This window comes from Neolamprologus multifasciatus, chromosome 3 (genome assembly GCF_963576455.1).
Source record: "Neolamprologus multifasciatus chromosome 3, fNeoMul1.2, whole genome shotgun sequence".
NCBI lineage: Eukaryota > Metazoa > Chordata > Actinopteri > Cichliformes > Cichlidae > Neolamprologus > Neolamprologus multifasciatus.
This window is the reverse complement of record NC_140441.1, coordinates 23704165-23715852: the sequence shown is the minus strand read 5'-3', so window position 1 is coordinate 23715852 and position 11688 is coordinate 23704165.

Sequence of the window (11688 nt, the reverse complement as noted above, 5' to 3'; positions counted from 1 at the left end):
GATTTTTTGTTTTTATGGGCCGATCGATTTTTTTTTTTTTTTTGGAAGGGTATAAATAATGAAAGGTGTTGGATTGGCCAATTGGTCATGATCGACTCTGGGCTGGACCAATTACAGCCGATGCACCAGGTCGGATGCACCTGCCCCCTTGTTTAGCAATCTTATAGACGAACTAAAGAAAATGGAGAACAAAAAAAAAGGAAAGGAGGTGCAGAAAAAATTAGGGCCAAAAAGAAACAAGCCCTTCAGGCAGACGCTGCCAAATGTGTAAAAATAACTGAATTGTTTGGTGGTAGCTATGGCATAGCTTCCACAGATTTAGCAACATCAGCAAGTGGTGGAGGCCAGCAGGTGGATAAGGGAAAGGGGAGGCAAGAGGAGGAGAGACCCGAGGCGGCCGCCGGCTATTGCAGTTAATAATACAACAGTTTCTTGCCATTTTTTGTGTTTCTTTTTATCGCTGTGTAACTGAGTTCAATTGAAAGCCTGCATGCGCTAGTACCAGGGTTTTAATAGTTTTGCAATTTTCATTAGTTTTTATTTTTATTTAGTTTTGACTTCAGATTTTCAATTTTATATCAGTTTTAATTAGTTTTTGCCAATTGTTTGCTAGTTTAGTTTAGTTTTTATTTTTTGAAAATCCTTAGTTTCAGTTTAGTTTTGATTAGTTTCAGTTATAGTTTTAGTTGTGTTTGCAATAATTAAGTGTAACAAAAATCCCAGTTTCATCATATCAGTCATTCTCTTCTGCTTATCCTTGGGTATGTTGCTATTCCAGCTACCATACTGCACCCTGGACAGGTCGCCTGTCTGTCGCAGGGCTAACATGCAGAGACAGACAACTCACATTCCCACCTATGGGTTCTTTAAATAAATAAATAAAGGCAGATGAACAACCATTGATACCAGGCAACTATAAAACGTATATCTTGGCCCCAATGAGACTATTAACTCTTGCAGCACCGGGTGTTCGTAATTGTGGTTCAAGTGAATTGATAAACTTTTTGAAGGTAATTGACTCACACAGTTGTGTAGATATCCCCGTCCTGTTGTCTCGGGATGCATCACGCTGCCTTGCCTGGGGTTAGCTTCTGTTTTCTGGGGATGAGGGTTGAGTGTGCTCCCTTACCTTCTCAAGGTAAGCTAGGTTAGCCTTCTTGTGTGAGCTTTTCAAGTGCACTTTAAGGTTTGTGGGATTTTTTTCCCTTTAGAAATGTCCCTCATAATTTGTCTCTTTCCACTACAAGACACTTGCTTTATCCAAAACACAGTCATATTCAAAGTAATCCCAAATTGGACTCTGGCGCTTTCTCCCGACTTTTCCTGACATGATTCTGCGCGTGGACGGAGCAGCAACACAGACGACTCGACTAACGTACTTGCCACCTGCTGGCATAATGAGACACAGCAAGAAAAAAATCTGGAAACTAAACTTCATTTTCACCCTTGACTCTTGTATGACACACACACATCAACGAAAACGAAACACATTTTTGCTATAAATTCAGTTAATTTTAGTTAGTTTTGTGAACACTCATTCCAGTTTTAGTTAGTTTTCCTTTTTTTGTTTTTATTTTTATTTCCGTTAACGAAAATGTTTTTTCACTTCTAGTTTTCGTTATTTCCTTAGTTTTCGTTAACGATAATAACCTTGGCTAGTACCTCTTGCCACAAGTTCCCAGAATTCTTTGCGGTTTTAATGACGTCACATTTTTGGTGGGCCAGTCTCTAGTCAAAATGCCCGGACCGATTTTTTGTCCCAGTCCGGCCCCGAGGCGAACAATTGACCCTGTGCACGAGAAAATGCTAACTTCCTGGTTTGAGACCGGATGTGGGGTTGTACATTTCCGGTAGCTTTACTTTGCGGCCAATCGCTACTGCGAAGATTTACTCCAAAATCATGTCAAAAACTCGAAAACGGAAAGATCGCGTTAAGTTACAAAGAGCAGAAGGTGGACACTTATTATGACACTCACCACTGTTGTGTCATAAAAAATCTAATCATCAATTTTGACGTTTAAAGAGTTTAGATCGATCAGTTGTTTACATCACTCAACACAAGCAGAACTGCATCACTGCAGCAGAAGACACATCGTCCACATTCAGAAGCACATCTTTGTATAGTGACTGGTCTTATGATTTAAACAGGCAAATGTTCAGCATTCACACTACAGGTGAAGAATAGTCAAACCAGGTGTTTCCCCCATTATGTCGATATCAGCTAGTCAAGTACACACCTACACAGCATGTTAACGAACCGTGAAAAAAAGCCACACAAAAAATGAATGATTGCTGGTAAGGGTTTCTACACATTAGTATTTATGAAGGGTATGTTGTGACTTACCTTAAAAATTACAGCGGTCCCTCGCTAATAACGCGGTTCACCTTTCACCTGGCTGTGAGATTTTTTCCGTGCAAGTTTGCATGCTTATTTTTTTTACATCACATTGTCCTGCGTCCTGATCGCTGCAGACGATCTCCTCCGTGACGTCTCTCCTGTACAATACAGAATCTCTGCCTCTGAAGTGCAGTGCTGTATGTCCACAATGTCCACGACACGTTTTGCACCATCAAAAAATAAAATTGGCTACTTGATTTCACCCATCACTGGTTATTTTTAGAACATAACACCCGCGATAAACGAGGGACAGCTGAGAAATATAACATTTGAATCCATTTTCTCTTTTGCCCTGAGGCACGGGGGAAAAATATCGACAAGTTGATGAACATTATTTACAGATATATTGGGTAAATGCCCAAGACATCTATAGAAGTGTAAATCGCCGCTTGATTCATTCACTTGCTTAACTTGTTTTGGACCGTAAACCAGGCGCGAATAGGACACCGGAAACAAAGCTCCCCACAGGAGTTTCCGCACCGAAAGTAGCATATTCTAACGTGCACATAGTCAATTAGGACACGACGGAAGTGCAGAGTGGGAGATTTGATTCTAAAATTTATGAGACATTTACGGGATGACTGGCTGACGAGTAGTATCTTGGCATGCTCCCTTCAGAATCACAGTCAACTTTATTGACTGTATGTGTGTGTGTACACATATAAGGAACTGGGCTTTGCCGATTTCTTTGCTCTCAGTGTACGCAACAGAATAGACAATACATAGACATAGACAGTAACAACATGTAAAGCATATTTATTGAGCAATGGTGCAGAGTGTGAAGATGTTGGACTAAATTATGGAATAAATAAGGGATAATTTACTAGTTACTATAGATTCAGTATATTAAAAAAGCCTGAGCGAGTGCATAAAATATGATAAGGATAAGAAACTCTCTGTTACAACATCAAACCAAGTCCAGAACACTCCTGAGAGATGCGTTCATGAGTGTAAAACAAGGTTCAAACCACTGCTTACACTCAAGAACAAGAAGGCCTGACTACACTTTGTCAGGAAACATTTTAAAGAGTCTGCACAGTTCTGAGAAAAAAAAAAATCTTCAGACAATTGAAACCAAGATTATCTTTTAAAAGAATGATGGGAAGAGAAAATCACAGAGGAGAGAAAGAGCACATGATCAGAAGCAAAGTGCATCATCTGCCAGACATGGAGACGGCAGTGTAATAGCATGGGCATGTATGAGTGTGATGATTTGTCTGAATCAGAGTCATCACAATCAAATATTTGCTCAGTCCTTTAAGAAAAACATTAACATGTATCATGGTGGGATTAAAGGAAAAGCCAAATGATGACTAAGGTCATTGAAAATTGTCAGTATCATACTCTGAATAAAGTCCTTACACCAGCGTTGTCAAACATAAGATTCAGGGGGAAGAATTGGCCCTGCAAAGACTTCAATCGAGCCCACTGGATGACTTTGGAAAATGTGAAGGAGAACATATAATTTGGACTTTTAATTGTATTTTAAAGTTTTTCAGCTTTTCCTAGTGATAAATGCCTCCCAAAGGCCATCAAAACAGATATCAAGACATCAAGATAGATTTCTTTCTGTTGAAGTAGCACTTCCTGTTTTTATATAAGATACCTTAAATGTGCAGTTAAACTTCTGTGCACTAATAAAAAGTACACTTTCATTGATCCATCCCACAAAAAATCAAAATGGGCTGGATGTGACCCATTATGTAAAACGAGTTTGACATCCCTGGTTTTCACTGTTCATCGTCACTTCTTGACTCAGCATGCATAAATATTTTTTAAGCCTCTTTCAACTTCCATGCTTCCTTTCCTGCACTGCTGTCTTGGTGCTCGTGTCCAGGGTTTTATCAGGAACTCTCTGAGCCTTATCTCTTTGCACAAATGCTGGACAAACACACACAAATTTAACAAAAACAAGCCATTTATTGTTGAAATGCCTGTGACCTCTGCAAATACTGACCCCCTCCTTTAAGCTGTTTGCAGGGCACGTGATGAGTAAAAGCAAAGGAGTGTTTACCGAATACTGACCCTGCATTAGATAACATTTCCTTTGTCTGTTTTAAAAAGAGAAAACCAAAAGGATCGCTGGCATCAGAGTGGGCACTGTATGGGATTTTGCAAGAATTGTTAGGTAGAAATGTTATTGATTAGATGACCAGTTAAGCAGCTATGGCCTTTTAATTAAACCGATTAAATGACTGACCTAGTTATACCTTTTCTTTACAGAAGCAGTGTTGGTCAGTTCTCAAACCTATTTTCTGGTAAGCGTTTTATCAGAGCTCTTTATCCTGCTACAATTAGAGTGACGTAATTAGAAACAGTCCAATCTAATCAGCCAAACAATGCCTACAGAAGGCTGCTTTGTTTCAATCAGCGAGCGAGGAAGACGATCAAGGATCAGGTGTCCTCTGTATCTGCAGCCCAGCACAGTCAACACTATCAGAAGCAAAGGGGCCAGTGTTTGATCACAAAGGTAGCTTGATCAGCAGATAATCGCAAGGATTTTTTCACATAATGAAGAAAGAGAGCAATCTAATTCCCCTGCCTGTGTTTTTTCTTACACTTGAGATTTTTGTAACTTGACTTCATTGTGTGATATTTAATTTGTTGTTAATGTGGATCAGAGTGTTTGGCAGCTTTCTGCTGGTTAGCTGATGATGGTGACAGAGGAAAAACAGACCCAGAGCATTTTACTTTGAGTAACTAAACCTCTTTTGGAAAAAGAAATTATAAATAAGAACCTTTGCACACTGTCTCATTTTATCAAATCACAATGTTTCAGTCCAACCGACCTTCATCAGGTACAAAAACACAGAGTACCTGATTTAGTTAAACACGTAATTAAACCTCTAAAGTGTCGACCAAAACCCAGACACACGAGGGTGTTTGAGGCTGAGCTTCAGTCTTCATTATAACCACACATTACATCTTTAAACTAATCATTAATTCAAAATTAAATTAAGGAGGTCGATTTCTTTAAAGGAACTTTAATTAGATTAACTTTTGTTCTGTCTGATACATTTAAATGAAAGGCGATCAATACACTAACGTAATCAAGTGATAATGCTGAATTCATTTATTGGTTATTGGCTTCTTGTGCTTCTGAATCCCAGAGAGAGAACACCTCCATCACGCTGTGTATTATATATATATATATATATATATATATATATATATATATGTACTCTGTTTAATGTGCATAATTTTTTTGAGTCATGAAAAGAGGAAAAAAGTGAACGTTGCACTTTTATTTTAATGTTTTAATTTCTTTTCAGGCACCACTCTATAGCTAAAGGGAGGTCTAATTTCTGTACTTGCTGACCCACTAAAACCTGCTCAGTGCTCAGTTACTACAACAAACTGGTCCACTTATTTTTACTTTCCTAATGATGAAACACATGTGATGAATGTGTTCGTGACTAAAGGTGGATTTTCAGTATGAACTTTTTTGTCTGCGATGACAAAAATTTGGGTCATTTCAATCCAGTCTGCAGCGATTCGGGTGACCTTGTTGTTTTGTTCACTTGGCACAGAAAAGCAAGGCCTCACACAGATTTGTAGATTCAATAACTCAAGATATGTAACGCCTGTCGTCTATTCCGCTATCATGAGTCAACAGTTGTTCAGGAAGTGCTGCTGGGGGTCTCTCAGGTGAAGCTTTCCTATAAAATCAGAGGAAATGCGAATAAAGGGAAATATGTTTGACAGTAAATGTGTTGTGAAGCACTTTGGCTCAGGGCTTCTCATCCTGCCAGCTAGCTCCTGCGCTGAATGAGTGTCCTTGTGTCTCCTACACCGCCAGGGACTGCTTATTCCAGCTGTCCTCTTATCTCTTCAGGGAGAAAGAAAAAATTAGAAATTCCCACCAGTATTGAGAGAGTGAGGGGAAAATCTGGAAGAAGCGGCAGTGCTTTGGCTTTTAAAGAGACATGCTCGTGTTCTGCACAATATTCAGTTAGGTGTGAGCTCAAGAAGGATTAAGATATATTTATATAGATATCGTTTCTATTTTAGCTGAGCACCTACTGGTGGTTGGACACACTACAATAAGAGGTAACAATGCAAGTTTTTACAGAGAAATAAAGAGATAGTGTAATTTTGAGTAGTGCACACAAATTGTTTTTTTTCTCTTCGTATTCTCTGACCCTTCTCTCTGAAGGCGCCAAATTGTTTTTAAAACACATTTTTATCATTATAACTGATTTTCCAAGAGCAACCATCATTATGTGAATTCTAAATATAGATTTATTTAAAAAACATGCAGCCCAAAGATTCTGAACCAACAACATCGCATGCAAGATGTTTACAATGTTGCTGTGTAACCAGTGTATTTCGCTCTTTAGCCCTCAGTCATAAAGGCTTAAAGGCTGGTTGGTGTCCCCCGGCAACCTCAGCTGGTTTGTGAGTGATTGCTGGAGATGCAAGGAGATGTGTGGTGCAGGACCAAAAACCTCCTTCCAGTCATTGTGATCTCGGGACGCTGGCAGAGAGTTTGCATGGAAGTTCCTGATACGTCTGCAAACACTCGCCAACTGCTCCTCTGATAGAGTTCTACCTTTTATGCTGTGCCTAAGCGCCTTGTGTAATGTTCACCTACACACTCACTGGGGGCAGCTCAGGGTTTATGGAGAAAAAATATTCTCAGAAGGTTGATACATGCGGATGATGTGATCCACAGCTGTAAACTAAAATGAATAAATGTGTGTAATTCTAAGTCTTTCCAGATGTGGGTTCCACACACTGTAAAATTTAATTAGTTCCCAGAACTCAAAAAAATTGAGGAAACTCGTTGCCTCAAAAAAAATTGAGTAAAGCTTAGCTAAAAATGACTAGATTAGGACAACTTATTTATTTTGAGTACTCTGTACAAGCTCATTTGTTCCCAGAACTCAAGAAAATTGGATCAAGTTTACTTAAGATGACCAAGTTAAGGCAACTTACTCATTTTGAGTACACTGTACAGCCTTGTTAGTTCCCAGAACCCCAAAAAATTAAGGAAACTCGTTGCCTCAAAAAAACTAAGTAAAGTTTACTTAAGGTGACTGTTAGGACAACTTATACATTGCAAGTCTGCAGTATTAAGAATAACGTGATATTTCTGACTGTACAATACGAATTGTTTACTTACTGACAAACATTTCAAGTTCAACTAAATGAAAAAACAATTTGTGGTAACCTGAATATGATTAAAAATAATTAACAACACTTTTTGTAATGATGTTAAAATGAGCCCAACTTTTATTTTCAAACACAACAAAGTATAACAGTCAACATACTGGACACTGTTCTGCTGAACAACAAACAATTATATGCCATCACGGTTATAATCTTACAATGAAACAAAGTCTCAGATGTAATTATTCTGAAAATAAGTTTAGGCCTACCACAAGTTTGTTTTGTACTTACATTACTTATATAATCAAAATAAAATATTTGTTGTTCTGTCACAAGTGCAGTCTCTGATTTAAACAACACATTTGTTTTGCATTCCAACACATGAGCTGGAATGTTGTAATATTTTAAGGATGGCTTGTTTCCAGTCCAGGCATTACTGCCTGAATGACTGTCATGGATCGAGGTGATCCAAATGTAGGTGCAGACAAAGTCTTTAACTTCCCTTAAGTACAGTGGGAGTGGATGTGGGTTGGAGATGCAATGAGCTTGAACCTGCAGGCGACCATCTTCACTGACCACACCATCTGTGACGGAGGATGCATCACTCCTGTTGTCCTGCAAGCAAACAATCATATTTTTTGGAACATGAACTTAAATTAATTGCTTTCTTAAAACATTTTTTTCAGCATTTGGTATAAAACAGACTCCAATTTGGACAATCTCAGGCTCCCTCCCCACCGGAGAGGTAACATTCAATGTCCCAATTGTCAGTCTGGATAGCCGTGACCACCACCCAACACACAATAATGTCATGAAAGCATCATTTTAAAAAGGGCTATGCAAACATGGCCAATAACTTTCATTCTAATGATGTGCAAAATGATTTGGGCACAAAACAAATTTTGCTGTTAGAAAACTTGCAGACTTCACTATTTACAGTGTAGACCCTCTAAACTAAGTTTGGGGGATGTGATCTTTCTAGAAATGCAGACAAACTGTTGTTTGTTTACTTACACAGCATGTCTTGTAGAATTAACTGCAGTCACCAGCAACAGCATCGTGCAGCCATATCTCAAGTCTAATAACAGAAGACAGGAAAAGATCAGTAAAGAAACAACTTTCCCAAACCTTTGATCCTTAATGGCTGTGCAATTATTGTAACATAGAGTTTGCTTATGTTGTTAAATAAAGGCTAGATTTGACATCAATAGATGCCATAGATGTTCAAAAGCTGCCACAAAGCATGAAAAAAAATGGATGTCTCCGAAAACGTCTGAGCATTTTTGCAAATATGTGATATTTTGATAAATTAAGTAGATATTTGAGCATTACACAGCTACATTCTCACCTGAACATATCTTAAAAGGTTATTTTGTGACCCAGAACCCTTTCTGGGTCACAAAATAAACTTTTAAGATATATATAAATAAACTTTTAAGATATATAAGATATTCGGAGAGCTCTGTTATCCACCAGCGCCATAGCTGACCGGGAGGTCAAGGCTCGATAGAGTCCGGGAGCACAGCTAACTCCTGGCTTATTGTTTTCAACCCCCTGCGGTCTTTTGCTACTCAGGTTAAACATGATATATATAACTAGTTAGTTAGTTAGTTATGGCTATGGATTGAAAATACCCCCCACACCCCACCTTATCTCACTTTTTTATTTCAAACAATCAACAGAAAATTTCACATATTTTTATGTAAGGTTTTTAAGGCTGTGGTGTTAATTTTTAAGTAACATGAGCCCAGCGGCAGCAGCAACGCTAGGCTAACACTAACTAGCTAGCAAGATTATAAATCTGGTGCTAAACTAAGAGAAGCCACAAAATCAGTTTGAATAAGACTAAACATTTACTCACCAAGTCAGTGTATCAGGTAAAGATCCACAGCAATGAAAACAATAATATCCTGAGCTGAGGCTTCTCCAGGTTTGCTCAACATATTCCATAACAAATGCTGACACCATGAACATGCGGACTGATCCGAGAGGGAGGGTGGCATTTTCAAAACACATCTTTCATCCTTCTGCACTGAGAAGCAAAACTTCCAGCTTACTTAGTTTTTCTAAGTTAAGACAACTCAAATAAACTGAGTTTATCAGCGTTTTTGCATAAAAAGTACTTATAACTTATTTAAATTGAGTTCTAATAACAAATTGATAAAAACTGAGTTCAGCCTATTTAATATTTTTAATTAAACACAATATTACATTTTACAGTGCAAATGTGAACAGGCACAAAACCATTTTACATCCAAACCGGAACAAGCAGTGATCACAAGCATTTTTAATTTCAGTGTCACATGTTTTTCACGTTCACAGAGTAGTGTACACATCTCCAAGAGTGTTTGTGCCACGCTTCACGCCATCACCGTGCACGTGCACTGGAGGATTTCGGACAATTTGGTGTCAGGTTCACGGAGCCACATGTTTAAGAAAACTGGGACATATGATAATCCTGCATTACTAACGACAACAATTTAAAAAATATAAAATAAAATAAAGCCGTTAGCTCATCGACTAAAATGCAGAAATGTGAAAATCAATGAAATCTCAATAGTATTCAATACACATTAACATGTGATTATGGTTACATGATTTAAACAAAGTAATAATAACAGTGTGTGTCTGCTGTCTGCTCCCCTAAATCATGCATCTACAATCATATGCTAACATGTACTGAATACTAAAGCCTATGGTAGCATGACACTATTGTTTACTGATTTTAGAATCTCAGCTTTTAGTCGTGGAATGACGAATTATCCACTTTATTTAGAAGAAAAAAAAGAGTTTGTTTTTTGGCAGTGACACGGGAAGTCAGATATGCCAGATTTCCGGTTGTACTTAAACGCATTTGCATTTGTTGACATGTGAAACTGACACCGTAAAAACTGCAAGCCTGGCGTGCATGTGCAACGTGATTCGTCCATATCAGGCGATCGTTTTAGGCATATTTGATGATTTATAGGCGAGTGAAAAAATGTCACAAACATTCTTAGACATCTGCAGACACAGGAAACTCTTAGGCCCTGAAAAACAGCATATATGTGGCGAGGTAGAAATAAAGAAAATATGTTTGTTCAGGTCTGGATCTATTTGTAAAATATATGTGTGTATGTGGATTGGAACACTAGCAGACACACACACACACACACACACACACAAACACAGATTTACACACAAATCCCTGTGAACATTTGTACATCTTGGTTCACGCATGTGAATCATCAGACTAATTTCTCTCCACAGAATCAAAATAAATGTTACACCCCCGATTTAGGGAAAGGAGTCTGTGACCATGTAAAGCTGCACAGACCCCACGGATGAAAACACACTGGCAGTGCTGTGGCGTGCAGCGTGAGGTGTGACGTCTCGGCGAAAGAGCTAAATTTAGACCGCATCTTGAATAATAAGCGAGAGAGTATGACAGAGGAAGGGGGGCATAGTGAGCAGAAGCAGTGAAGACTGAATCTGCATTTATATCTTTTCTTTTCTTTTAATCAAAAAACGGTTTTAGTTGTTTATTGAAGGAGGAAGGAGTAATGCAGCACGAGCTCATTGGTTCAAGAAAAACACAGACTCGAAGTAGAAAGGGGGCTGGGAGTGGGGCGGTGCTATGAAGAACGTGTATCTACTCAAATTCAGAGTGTTCTGTTCAAGGTTTTCACAAGTCGGTGTTTACGGCAAAGCTGAGCTACTTCTGAGTGTTTCCTGCACTGCTGGAGCAGCTCTCTGAGAGGATGTTTTTGTCTCTCCGGCTCACACCTGGAACAAGGAAAGACTGAGAGAGCTTCTTCTTCTTTCTTGTTTTGTTTCGAAGTGTCTCTTTGTTTGACACAAGGACCGTGGCACTGTATTTATTACCTACCTGACACTGGAATAAGCATTTTTCTCTCGACAAACGGACTTATCATCACGCGCTGCTTGTGTCAGGCTCTACTGCGCGACATCACTTTGTTTGGTTTGTCAGCTGCGCGGAAATCTTGAAGAAACTTAGCTGTCAGGAATCTGCGCTTTTTTTTTGCACACGGTTTCCAAAAAGCACTTCACATTTTTTGCTGACCTTATGCTTTTCAATATAGAGATTCTTTTCTTAATCTGACAAATTATTCAAGTTGCGGACAGCGCAGCAACGATAAACGTCCTTTATCAGATAAGCGGGGCACGTTTCCTGTACG